Consider the following 13,968-nt stretch of genomic DNA (forward strand, 5'->3'; position numbering starts at 1 on the left):
TTGCTAATCACTCTACTCATCCTGTATTGATAATCCTAAAAAGGCAGCAGGGATATGAGCTAGCAGTTAGACTTCTTTTGACCAAGATTGATTTTGGCACATTTTGAGAATGGTTGATCATTGATTGAACTGACATGGATGTAACATAGATGGTAAATTATGTAATTAATTCTGATGCCTAAAGCCAACATGACTATTCACATGCCGTATTCATACGTATGACTTGCTCACATGTTCCTTTTCTTCTACAGCACAGTGAAGATCACTTGATGTTACATTTACTTTCTTAGAGAACACAGAAGCCAAATAGGAATTTAAAAGTTCAGTCTTCTCAACATCATTATTGACCACTTTACCCTTTTCATCTTTTAAAAATCCTATAGCATCTTTGGCTTTTCTTTAACTTTTGACTTACTTCCAAAATCCTTTCTTATTGCTTTTGGTCTCTCTTGCAAGCCTCAATTCATTACTGGCTTTAGCTCTTCTAACGCTAGCCCAGCTTTCCCTGCAGACAGCATTATATTCTTCTTTCCATTTGATATTCATTTCTTTGTTCCTTTTTAGCAAGCTTTTCAGTTCAGTATTCAGCCATCCTGGTCTCCATATATGCTTTCAATTCTTCCTTCTTTTCGGGATTGTTACTGATTGTGCTGTGAGAATTTAATTTAGCAAAGTCTCCCATCCTTCCTGGACATTACTTTCCTTTAGAACATCCTACCTTTCCTTAATTTTTACTGAGTCCATTAAAAACTGCCTTTCTACAGTCCAATCTTAAAATCTCAGTTTTCGCAGGTTTTCCTCCTCTTGTAGTTCAAAAGTATAGGATAGAATTACCGCTGCCTCCTAAAATCTCTATCCCCTTTACTTCCTCAACTGTTTCCTAATTTTTAGTTAAAATTAGATACAAATAAATGATGGCAGTGGTGAGATTCGAACCCATGCCTCCAGAGAGACTGAAGCCTAAATCCAGCACCTTAGACTGCTCGGCCACGCTACCTCTTACATATGTTTAATGTTATTTATATCAAAAGTTTGCATTTGATGTAAGTGGCAGAAAATATTTTATATCCAATAATGCAAAAAGACAAATGTTATTATGCAACAGCAACGTAATTATCAGGGAATTGTTTGTACATTGACTCTGGGGCACCATTTTACAAAACATATGACTTGTATCCAGATATTTAACTAATCTTTCCTCTGTTGGCTCATCCGCTAATTTTTAGATATCACTGAATTAGGTGGTATAGATTACTTGCTATGATCTCCCATATACAGGACCCTCAAATATGAAGGATTCCTACACCCCTGCCTGTACGTAACAGATAATCAGAAGCAGCAGCAAGGAAGACATTATACAGCAGTGCAGAGCAGTGTAGCTATGAGTTCATCAATAGGGTGACTTACTGGATAGCAGCAGAAGCAGCATGGCTATGTTTATGTTTGCTAATCACTCTACTCATCCTGTATTGATAATCCTAAAAAGGCAGCAGGGATATGAGCTAGCAGTTAGACTTCTTTTGACCAAGATTGATTTTGGCAAATTTTGAGAATGGTTGATCATTGATTGAACTGACATGGATGTAACATAGATGGTAAATTATGTAGTTAATTCTGATGCCTAAAGCCAACATGACTATTCATATGCCGTATTCATACGTATGACTTGCTCACATGTTCCTTTTCTTCTACAGCACAGTGAAGATCACTTGATGTTACATTTGCTTTCTTAGAGAACACAGAAGACAAATAGGAATTTAAAAGTTCAGTCTTCTCAACATCATTATTGACCACTTTACCCTTTTCATCTTTTAAAAATCCTATAGCATCTTTGGCTTTTCTTTAACTTTTGACTTACTTCCAAAATCCTTTCTTATTGCTTTTGGTCTCTCTTGCAAGCCTCAATTCATTACTGGCTTTAGCTCTTCTAACTCTAGCCCAGCTTTCCCTGCAGACAGCATTATATTCTTCTTTAGATATGTACCCTTCTTTCCATTTGATACTCATTTCTTTGTTCCTTTTCAGCAAGCTTTTAAGTTCAGTATTCAGTCATCCTGGTCTCAATAAATGCTTTCCATTCTTCCTTCTTTTCGGGATTGTTACTGATTGTGCAGTGAGAATTTAATTTAGCAAAATCTCCCATCTTTCCTGGACATTTCTTTCCTTTAGAACATCCTACATTTCCTTACTTTTTACTGAGTCCATTAAAAACTGTCTTTCTACAGTCCAATCTTAAAATCTCAGTTTTCGCAGGTTTTCCTCCTTTTGTAGTTCAAAGTTATAGGATACTATGATCGCTGCCTCCTAAGTTCTCAACCCCCTTTACTTCCTCAACCGTTTCCTAATTTTTGGTAAAAATTTGATCCAAATAAAGAATGGAAGCAGTGGGATTTGAACCCACGCCTCCAGAGAGACTGGAGCCTAAATCCAGCGCCTTAGACCGCTCGGCCACACTACCTCTTACATACGTTTAAAGTTATTTATATCAGTAGTTTGATTTTGATGTAAGCGGCAGAAAATATTTTATATCCAATATGACAAAAATACAAATGTTATTATGCAACAGCAACGTAATTATCAGGGAATTGTTTGTACATTGACTTTGGGGCACCATTTTACAAAACATATGACTTGTATCCAGATATTTAACTAATCTTTCCTCTGTTGGCTCATCCGCTAATTTTTAGATATCACTGAATTAGGTGCTATAGATTACTTGCTATGATCTCCCATATACAGGACCATCAAACATGAAGGATTCCTACACCCCTGCCTGTACGTAACAGATAATCAGAAGCAGCAAGGAAGACATTATACAGCAGTGCAGAGCAGTGTAGCTATGAATCCATCACTAGCGTGACATACTGGAAAGCAGCACAAGCAGCATGGCTCTGTTTATGTTTGCTAATCACTCTACTCATCCTGTATTGATAATCCTAAAAAGGCAGCAGGGATATGAGCTAGCAGTTAGACTTCTTTTGACCAAGATTGATTTTGGCACATTTTGAGAATGGTTGATCATTGATTGAACTGACATGGATGTAACATAGATGGTAAATTATGTAATTAATTCTGATGCCTAAAGCCAACATGACTATTCACATGCCGTATTCATACGTATGACTTGCTCACATGTTCCTTTTCTTCTACAGCACAGTGAAGATCACTTGATGTTACATTTACTTTCTTAGAGAACACAGAGGCCGAATAGGAATTTAAAAGTTCAGTCTTCTCAACATCATTATTGACCACTTTACCCTTTTCAACTTTTAAAAATCCTATAGCATCTTTGGCTTTTCTTTAACTTTTGACTTACTTCCAAAATCCTTTCTTATTGCTTTTGGTCTCTCTTGCAAGCCTCAATTCATTACTGGCTTTAGCTCTTCTAACGCTAGCCCAGCTTTCCCTGCAGACAGCATTATATTCTTCTTTCCATTTGATATTCATTTCTTTGTTCCGTTTTAGCAAGCTTTTCAGTTCAGTATTTAGCCATCCTGGTCTCCATATATGCTTTCAATTCTTCCTTCTTTTCGGGATTGTTACTGATTGTGCTGTGAGAATTTAATTTAGCAAAATCTCCCATCCTTCCTGGACATTACTTTCCTTTAGAACATCCTACCTTTCCTTCCTTTTTACTGAGTCCATTAAAAACTGCCTTTCTACAGTCCAATCTTAAAATCTCAGTTTTCGCAGGTTTTCCTCCTTTTGTAGTTCAAAAGTATAGGATAGAATTACCGCTGCCTCCTAAAATCTCTATCCCCTTTACTTCCTCAACTCTTTCCTAATTTTTAGTAAAAATTAGATCCAAATAAATGACGGCGGCGGTGGGATTTGAACCTATGCCTCCAGAGAGACTGAAGCCTAAATCCAGCACCTTAGAATGCTCGGCCACGCTACTTCTTACATATGTTTATTGTTATTTATATCAAAAGTTTGCTTTTGATGTAAGTGGCAGAAAATATTTTATATCCAATAATACAAAAAGACAAATGTTATTATGCAACAGCAACGTAATTATAAGGGAATTGTTTGTGCATTGACTCTGGGGCAACATTTTACAAAACATATGACTTGTATCCAGATATTTAACTAATCTTTCCTCTGTTGGCTCATCCGCTAATTTTTAGATATCACTGAATTAGGTGGTATAGATTACTTGCTATGATCTCCCATATACAGGACCCTCAAATATGAAGGATTCCTACACCCCTGCCTGTACGTAACAGATAATCAGAAGAAGCAGCAAGGAAGACATTATACAGCAGTGCAGAGCAGTGTAGCTATGAGTTCATCAATAGGGTGACTTACTGGATAGCAGCAGAAGCAGCATGGCTCTGTTTATGTTTGCTAATCACTCTACTCATCCTGTATTGATAATCCTAAAAAGGCAGCAGGGATATGAGCTAGCAGTTAGACTTCTTTTGACCAAGATTGATTTTGGCAAATTTTGAGAATGGTTGATCATTGATTGAACTGATATGGATGTAACATAGATGGTAAATTATGTAGTTAAATCTGATGCCTAAAGCCAACATGACTATTCATATGCCGTATTCATACGTATGACTTGCTCACATGTTCCTTTTCTTCTACAGCACAGTGAAGATCACTTGATGTTACATTTGCTTTCTTAGAGAACACAGAAGCAAAACAGGAATTTAAAAGTTCAGTCTTCTCAACATCATTATTGACCACTTTAGCCTTTTCATCCTTTAAAAACCCTATAGCATCTTTGGCTTTTCTTTAACTTTTGACTTGCTTCCAAAATCCTTTCTTATTGCTTTTGGTCTCTCTTGCAAGCCTCACTTCATTACTGGTTTTAGCTCTTCTAGCGCTAGCCCACCTTTCCCTGCAGACTAGTGTTGAGCCATCCCCTTAGTGTTTGGGTTCGGTTCGGTTCGTCGAACACCAGGATGTTCGAGGAACTGTTCGTCGAACTGTTCGTCGAACACCTTAGTACACCGTCGAACACCGTTAAAACCAATGGCAGGCAAACAAAAACACATAGGAACACATAGAAAACACCTTCAAAGGTGTCCAAAAGCTCACAAACTGCTCAGAATACCCTTTCTTTAAAAAAGCCGGCCGGCAATTCAGCAGCGGCATACACCGGTACCCGACAATTTAGACATGAAGGAATAGAGCATCACACATAGATTAGATAGATAGAAACATGTCAGTCACATATATATGAAGTACAGTGACAGTGTTGCTTACTGTACTTGTCATTTAGTGTAAAGGATTTATTAAAAAATATAATGGTGTTTTCGTGCACCGTCTCTTTACAAAAGCCGGCCGGCAATTCAGCATCTGTACCCGACAATTTATAACAGACAGAATAGAGCTTCACACATAGATTAGATAGATAGAAACATGTCAGTCACATATATATGAAGTACTGTGACAGTGTTGCTTACTGTACTTGTCATTTACTGCAAAGGATTTATTAAAAAAAATAACAGTGTTTTCATGCACCGTCTCTTTAAAAAAGCCGGCTGGCAATTCAGCATCTGTACCCGACAATTTAGAATAGAAGGAATAGAGAATCACACATAGATTAGATAGATAGAAACATGTCAGCCACATATATACGAAGTACAGTGACAGTGTTGCTTACTGTAATTGTCATTTAGTGTAAAGGATTTATCAAAAAAAATAATAGTGTTTTCATGCACCGTCTCTTTAAAAAAGCCGGCCGGCAATTCAGCATCTGTACCCGACAATTTATAACAGACAGAATAGAACTTCATACATAGATTAGATAGATAGAAACATGTCAGTCACATATATAATAAGTACAGTGATAGTGTTGGTTACTGTACTTGTTATTTAGTATTAAAATAAAGGATTTATTATTAAAAAAAATTGGCGTGGGGTTTCCCGTAATTTTAGTCTCTAGCGGAGGTTAAGCAGACAGCTGGGGCAGATGTTTGAAGCCTGGGAAGGGGGTAATACCCACGGAGCTTCCCAGGCTACTAATATCAGCCCCCAGCTGAATACCTAGCCTTTACTAGCTATTAAAATGGGGGACCCCCCCAAAAAAAATGACGTGGGGTCCCCCCTAATTTAATAGCTAGCAAAGGCTAGGCAGACAGCTGGGGGCTGATATTAATAGCCCAGGAAGGGAGCCATGAATATTGGCCCCCTCCCAGGCTAGAAACACCAGCCGTCAGCCACCCCAGAAATGGCTCATCCATAGGATGCGCCAATTCTGGCACTTAGCCTCGCTCTTCCACGCTGCCCTGGTGCTGTGGCAGGGGGTAATAGGGTTGGGGTTGATGTCAGCTTATAATGCCAGCTGACATCAAGCCCAGGTTAGTAATGGAGAGGCGTCTATAAGACACCCCCATTACTAACCCCATAGTGAAAGTTAAAAAAAAAACACAAACACCCAGAATAAAGTCCTTTAATTGAAATAAAGACACAATTCTTTATTGTTCTAAATTAAACCATACTTACCATCACGCCCATTCCAGTTGAAGCCAACGATCTCCTGCAATAAAAGAAAAATAATAAAGCAACCTCATCCTTACCTTTCCATGGTTCCCAGGACAGCTTCAGCTCTGCTACATCGAGATGACAGGCTGGACCGCAGCAGAACGCTGCCATCCAGCTTGCCATGCCGCACACACTGAGAAGCGCAGGCATGCTTGCGCTACTCAGTGTCTGACTGTGACGGCATCCAGATGAGCCGACAATGAACTCAGCTCACCTCATGTACGTCACTGACAGCGTGGGAAAATTCTCCTGCACTCAGCGCTTCAGCGTGAGAATTTTCCCACGCTGTCAGTGACGTGCATGAGGTGAGCCGAGTTCATTGGACATGACCTCGGCTCATCTGGATGCCGTCACAGCCAGACACTGAGTAGCGCAAGCATGCCTGCGCTTCTCAGTGTCTGCGGGATGACAGGCTGGATGGCAGCGTTCTGCTGCGGTCCAGCCTGTCATCTCGATGTAGCAGAGCTGAAGCTGTTGTGGGAGCCATGGAAAGGTAAGGATGATGTTGCTTTATTATTTTTCTTTTATTTCAGGAGATCGTTGGCTTCAGCTGGAATGGGCGTGATGGTAAGTATGGTTTAATTTAGAACAATAAAGAATTGTGTGTTTATTTCAATTAAAGGACTTTTTTCTGGGTGTTTGTGTTTTTTTTAAATACTTTACTAGAAATTCATGGTGGTCATGTCTAATATTGGCGTGACCCCATGAATTTCGGGCTTAGGGCCAGCTGATAATGCCAAGCTGGCCTTAACTCCTTTATTACCCAGTGAGCCACCGCACCAGGCCCCTGGATGAGTTGGGTACAGCGCCAGAAGATGGCGCTTCTATGAACGCGCCATTTTCCGGGGCGGCTGCGGACTGCAATTTGCAGCGGGTGGGGCTCAGAAAGCTTGGGCCTCCCTACGCTGCAGATTCCAGCCCCCAGCTGCCTAGTTGTACCTGGCTGGACACAAAAATAGGGCGAAGCTCCACGTATTTTTTTTTTTAATTCATGAAATTCATAGAATAATTAAGAAAAAAAGTGCTTCCCTATATTGTTGTGTCCGGCTAGGTACAATTAGGCAGCTGGTGGTTGGGAGCAGCCCGTTCCTGCCTGCTGTACCTGACTGGTCACAAATATAGGGCGAAGCCCCACATCAATTTTTTTTTCATTATTTCATGAATTTCCTGAAATAATTAAAAAAAAATTGACGCCCTATATTTGTGTCCAGTCAGGTACAGCAGGCAGGAACGGGCTGCCCCCAACCACAAGCTGCCTATTTGTACCTGGCCAGACACAACAATATAGGGAAGCCCTTTTTTAAAAAAATTATTTCATGAAATAATTTAAAAAAAATTGACGTGGGGCTTCGCACTATATTTGTGTCCAGCCAGGTACAGCAGGCAGGGACGGGCTGCCCCCAACCACCAGCTGCCTATTTGTACCTGGTTGGACACAACAATATAGGGAAGCCCTTTTTTTCTTAATTATTCCATGAATTTCATGAAATAATTTAAAAAAAAAATGCGTGGGGCTTCGCCCTATTTTTGTGCCCAGCCAGGTACAACTAGGCAGCTGGGAGCTGGAATCCGCAGCGCAGGGAGGCCCAAGCTTTCTGGGCCCCACCCGCTGCAAATTGCAGTCCGCAGCTGCCCCAGAAAATGGCGAGTTCATAGAAGCGCCATCTTCTGGCGCTGTACCCAACTCATCCAGTGCCCTGGTGCGGTGGCTCACTGGGTAATAAAGGGGTTAAGGCCAGCTTGGCATTATCAGCTGGCCCTAAGCCCGAAATTCATGGAGTCACGCCAATATTAGACATGACCACCATGAATTTCTAGTAAAGTATTTAAAAAAACACAACACCCAGAATAAAGTCCTTTAATTGAAATAAACACACAATTCTTTATTGTTCTAAATTAAACCATACTTACCGTCACGCCCATTCCAGCTGAAGCCAATGACTTCTGCAATAAAAGTAAAATAATAAAGCAACCTCATCCTTACCTTTCCATGGTTCCCACGACAGCTTCAGCTCTGCTACATCGAGACGACAGGCTGGACCGCAGCAGAACGCTGCCATCCAGCCTGTCATCCCGCGGACACTGAGAAGCGCAGGCATGCTTGCGCTCCTCAGTGTCTCGCTGTGACGGCATAAAGATGAGACAAGTTCATGTCCAATGAACTCGGCGCACCTCATGCACGTCACTGACAGAGTGGGAGAATTCTCCTGCACTCAGCACTTCAGCGTGAAAATTCTCCCACGCTGTCAGTGACGTGCATGAGGTGAGCTCATTCATGTCCAATGAACTCAGCTGACCTCATGTACGTCACTGACAGCGTGGTAGAATTCTCACGCTGAAGTGCTGAGTGCAGGAGAATTCTCCCACGCTGTCAGTGACGTGCATGAGGTGCGCCGAGTTCATTGGACATGAAATCGTCTCATCTTTATGCCGTCACAGCCAGACACTGCAGAGCGCAAGCATGCCTGCGCTTCTCAGTGTCTGTGGGATGACAGGCTGGATGGCAGCGTTCTGCTGCGGTCCAGCCTGTTATCTCGATGTAGCAGAGCTGAAGCTGTCGTGGGAACCATGGAAAGGTAAGGATGAGGTTGCTTTATTATTTTTCTTTTATTGCAGGAGATCGTTGGCTTCAACTGGAATGGGCGTGATGGTAAGTATGGTTTAATTTAGAACAATAAAGGAATGTTTCTTTATTTCAATTAAAGGACTTTATTCTGGGTGTTTGTGTTTTCTTTTAACTTTGACTATGGGGTTAGTAATGGGGGTGTCTTATAGACGCCTCTCCATTACTAACCTGGGCTTGATGTCAGCTGGCATTATAAGCTGACATCAACCCCAACCCTATTACCCCACTGCCACCGCTACAGGGCAGTGGGAAGAGCGAGGCTAAGTGCCAGAATTGGCGCATCCTAAGGATGCGCCATTTCTGGGGCGGCTGACGGCTGGTGTTTCTAGCCTGTGAGGGGGCCAATATTCATGGAACACTTCCTGGGCTATAATATCAGCCCCCAGCTGTCTGCCTAGCCTTTGCTAGCTATTAAAATAGGTGGGACCCCACGTCATTTTTTTGGGGGGTCCCCCATTTTAATAGCTAGTAAAGGCTAGGTATTCCGCTGGGGGCTGATATTAGTAGCCTGGGAAGCTCTGTGGGTATTACCCCCTTCCCAGGCTTCAAACATTTGCCCCAGCTGTCTGCTTAACCTCCGCTAGAGCCTAAAATTATGGAGATCCCCACGCCAATTTTTTTTTAAATAAATCCTTTATTTTAACACTAAATGACAAGTACAGTAATCAACACTGTCACTGTACTTCATATATATGTGACTGACATGTTTCTATCTATCTAATCTATGTGTGATTCTCTATTCCTTCTATTCTAAATTGTCGGGTACAGATGCTGAATTGCTGGCCGGCTTTTTTAAAGAGACGGTGCATGAAAACACTATTATTTTTTTTTAATAAATCCTTTACACTAAATAACAAGTACAGTAAGCAACACTGTCACTGTACTTCATATATATGTGACTGACATGTTTCTATCTATCTAATCTATGTGTGATTCTCTATTCCTTCTATTCTAAATTGTCGGGTACAGATGCTGAATTGCCGGCCGGCTTTTTTAAAGAGACGGTGCATGAAAACACTATTATTTTTTTTAATAAATCCTTTACTCTAAATGACAAGTACAGTAATCAACACTGTCACTGTACTTCATATATATGTGACTGACATGTTTCTATCTATCTAATCTATGTATGAAGCTCTATTCTGTCTGTTATAAATTGTCAGGTACCGCTGCTGAATTGCCGGCCGGCTTTTTTAAAGAGACGGTGCATGAAAACACTATTATTTTTTTTGATAAATTCTTTACACTAAATGACAAGTACAGTAAGCAACACTGTCACTGTACTTCATATATATGTGACTGACATGTTTCTATCTATCTAATCTATGTGTGAAGCTCTATTCTTTCGGTTCTAAATTGTACCGGTGTATGCCGCTGATGAATTGCCTGCTTTTCATGTTTCACTGTTGGCACTGTTCCCATCGATTTAGGCAATCACTGTAATGCCACAACCACCATGCCTGTGGCATTACAGTGAGTGGCAGACAATCCCTGCATGATTGGTGCTCTAAATAGCGCCAGACATGCAGGACACGCTTTTGGTGCACGAACAGTTATCGAACATAACCTCGAACAGCCGAATTTTTTGCAAATCGTTAGGGTTCGTCGAACAACTCGAACACTGCCCAAAACAGCTCGAATTTGAGATTGGCGAACAGTTCTAGTTGAACACCGCTCATCTCTACTGCAGACAGCATTATATTCTTCTTTAGATATGAACCCTTCTTTCCATCTGATATTCATTTCTTTGTTCCTTTTTAGCAAGCTTTTAAGTTCAGTATTCAGCCATCCTGGTCTCCATAAATGCTTTCCATTCTTCCTTCTTTTTGGGATTGTTACTGATTGTGCAGTGAGAATTTAATTTAGCAAAATCTCCCATCCTTCCTGGACATTTCTTTCCTTTAGAACATCCTACTTTTCCTTCCTTTTTACTGAGTCCATTAAAAATTGCCTTTCTACAGTCCAATCTTAAAATCTCAGTTTTCGCAGGTTTTCCACCTTTTGTAGTTCAAAAGTATAGGATAAAATTAACGCTGCCTCCTAAATTCTCAACCCCCTATACTTCCTCAACTGTTTCCTAATTTTTGGTAAAAATTAGATCCAAATAAATAATGGCAGTGGTGGGATTTGAACCCACGCCTCCAGAGAGACTGGAGCCTTAATCCAGCGCCTTAGACACGCTACCTCATACAGATGCTCAAACTTATTTAAAGCACAAATTTGCTAAAGATATAAGTTGCGGGAAACATTGTATAATTAATTAGACAAAAATACAAATGTTATTATGCATGAGCAAAGCAGTTATCAGGGATTTGTTTGTACATTGACTCTGGGGCACCATTTTACAAAACATATGACTTGTATCAAGATATTTAACTAATCTTTCCTCTGTTGGCTCATCCGCTAATTTTTAGATATCACTGAATTAGGTGGTATAGATTACTTGCTATGATCTCCCATATACAGGACCCTCAAACATGAAGGATTCCTACACCCCTGCCTGTACGTAACAGATAATCAGAAGCAGCAAGGAAGACATTATACAGCAGTGCAGAGCAGTGTAGCTATGAATCCATCACTAGGGTGACTTACTGGAAAGCAGCAGAAGCAGCATGGCTCTGTTTATGTTTGATAATCACTCTACTCATCCTGTACTGATAATCCTAAAAAGGCAGCAGGGATATGAGCTAGCAGTTAGACTTCTTTTGACCAAGATTGATTTTGGCAAATTTTGAGAATGGTTGATCATTGATTGAACTGACATGGATGTAACATAGATGGTAAATTATGTAGTTAATTCTGATGCCTAAAGCCAACATGACTATTCATATGCCGTATTCATACGTATGACTTGCTCACATGTTCCTTTTCTTCTACAGCACAGTGAAGATCACTTGATGTTACATTTTCTTTCTTAGAGAACACAGAAGCAAAACAGGAATTTAAAAGTTCAGTCTTTTCAACATCATTATTGACCACTTTACCCTTTTCATCCTTTAAAAATCCTATAGCATCTTTGGCTTTTCTTTAACTTTTGACTTACTTCCAAAATCCTTTCTTATTGCCTTTGGTCTCTCTTGCAAGCCTCAATTCATTACTGGCTTTAGCTCTTCTAACGCTAGCCCAGCTTTCCATGCAGACAGCATTATATTCTTCTTTAGATATGAACCCTTCTTTTCACTTAATATTCATTTCTTTGTTCCTTTTCAGCAAGCTTTTAAGTTCAGTATTCAGCCATCCTGGTCTCCATAAATGCTTTCCATTCTTCCTTCTTTTCGGGATTGTTACTGATTGTGCAGTGAGAATTTAATTTAGCAAAATCTCCCATCCTTCCTGGACATTTCTTTCCTTTAGAACATTCTACCTTTCCTTCATTTTTACTGAGTCCATTAAAAACTGCCTTTCTACAGTCCAATCTTAAAATCTCAGTTTTCGCAGGTTTTCCACCTTTTGTAGTTCAAAAGTATAGGATAGAATTACCGCTGCCTCCTAAATTCTCAATCCCCTTTACTTCCTCAACTGTTTCCTAATTTTTGGTAAAAATTAGATCCAAATAAATAATTGCAGGGAGGGATTTGAACCCACATCTCCAGAGAGACTGGAGGCTTAATCCAGCGCCTTAGACCGCTCGGCCACGCTACCTCATACGGATGTTCAAACTTATCTAAATTAGATATTTGCTAATGATATAAGTGGCAGAAAACATTGTATATCTATTTAGACAAAAATACAAATGTTATTATGCATGAGCAACGTAATTATCAGGGATTTGTTTGTACATTGACTCTGGGGCACCATTTTACAAAACATATGACTTGTATCCAGATATTTAACTAATCTTTCCTCTGTTGGCTCATCTGCTAATTTTTAGATATCACTGTATTAGGTGGTATAGATTACTTGCTATGATCTCCCACATACAGGACACTCAAACATGAAGGATTCCTACACCCCTGCCTGTACGTAACAGATAATCAGAAGCAGCAGCAAGGAAGACATTATACAGCAGTGCAGAGCAATGTAGCTATGAGTTCATCACTAGGGTGACTTATTGGAAAGCAGCAGAAGCAGCATGGCTCTGTGTATGTTTGCTAATCACTCTGCTCATCCTGTATTGATAATCCTAAAAAGGCAGCAGGGATATGAGCTAGCAGTTAGACCTCATTTGACCAAGATTGATTTTGGCAAATTTTGAGAATGGTTGATCATTGATTGAACTGACATGGATGTAACATAGATGGTAAATTATGTAATTAATTCTGATGCCTAAAGCCAACATGACTATTCACATCCTGTATTCATACGTATGACTTGCTCACATGTTCCTTTTCTTCTACAGCACAGTGAAGATCACTTGATGTTACATTTACTTTCTTAGAGAACACAGAAGCCAAATAGGAAATTAAAAGTTCAGTCTTCTCAACATCATTATTGACCACTTTACCCTTTTCATCTTTTAAAAATCCTAAAGCATCTTTGGCTTTTCTTTAACTTTTGACTTTCTTCCAAAATCCTTTCTTATTGCTTTTGGTCTCTCTTGCAAGCCTCAATTCATTACTGGCTTTAGCTCTTCTAATGCTAGCCCAGCTTTTCCTGCAGACAGCATTATATTCTTCTTTCCATTTGATATTCATTTCTTTGTTCCTTTTTAGCAAGCTTTTAAGTTCAGTATTCAGCCATCCTGGTCTCCATAAATGCTTTCCATTCTTCCTTCTTTTCGGGATTGTTACTGATTGTGCTGTGAGAATTTAATTTAGCAAAATCTCCCATCCTTCCTGGACATTACTTTACTTTAGAACATCCTACCTTTCCTTCCTTTTTACTGAGTCCATTAAAAACTGCCT

At 40.0% G+C, this 13,968-nt stretch overlaps 1 non-coding gene across 1 annotated transcript; it reads right to left on the reverse strand.

Annotated features, from left to right (window-relative positions):
- Positions 1-2,376: 2,376 nt before the first annotated feature.
- Positions 2,377-2,458, reverse strand: TRNAL-UAG (transfer RNA leucine (anticodon UAG)). Its single transcript has one exon. It is a non-coding gene; the product is annotated as a tRNA-Leu (tRNA).
- Positions 2,459-13,968: the final 11,510 nt, after the last annotated feature.

This window comes from Phyllobates terribilis, unplaced genomic scaffold (genome assembly GCF_046119375.1).
Source record: "Phyllobates terribilis strain yellow unplaced genomic scaffold, ASM4611937v1 Scaffold_11__3_contigs__length_659146591, whole genome shotgun sequence".
Taxonomy (NCBI): domain Eukaryota; kingdom Metazoa; phylum Chordata; class Amphibia; order Anura; family Dendrobatidae; genus Phyllobates; species Phyllobates terribilis.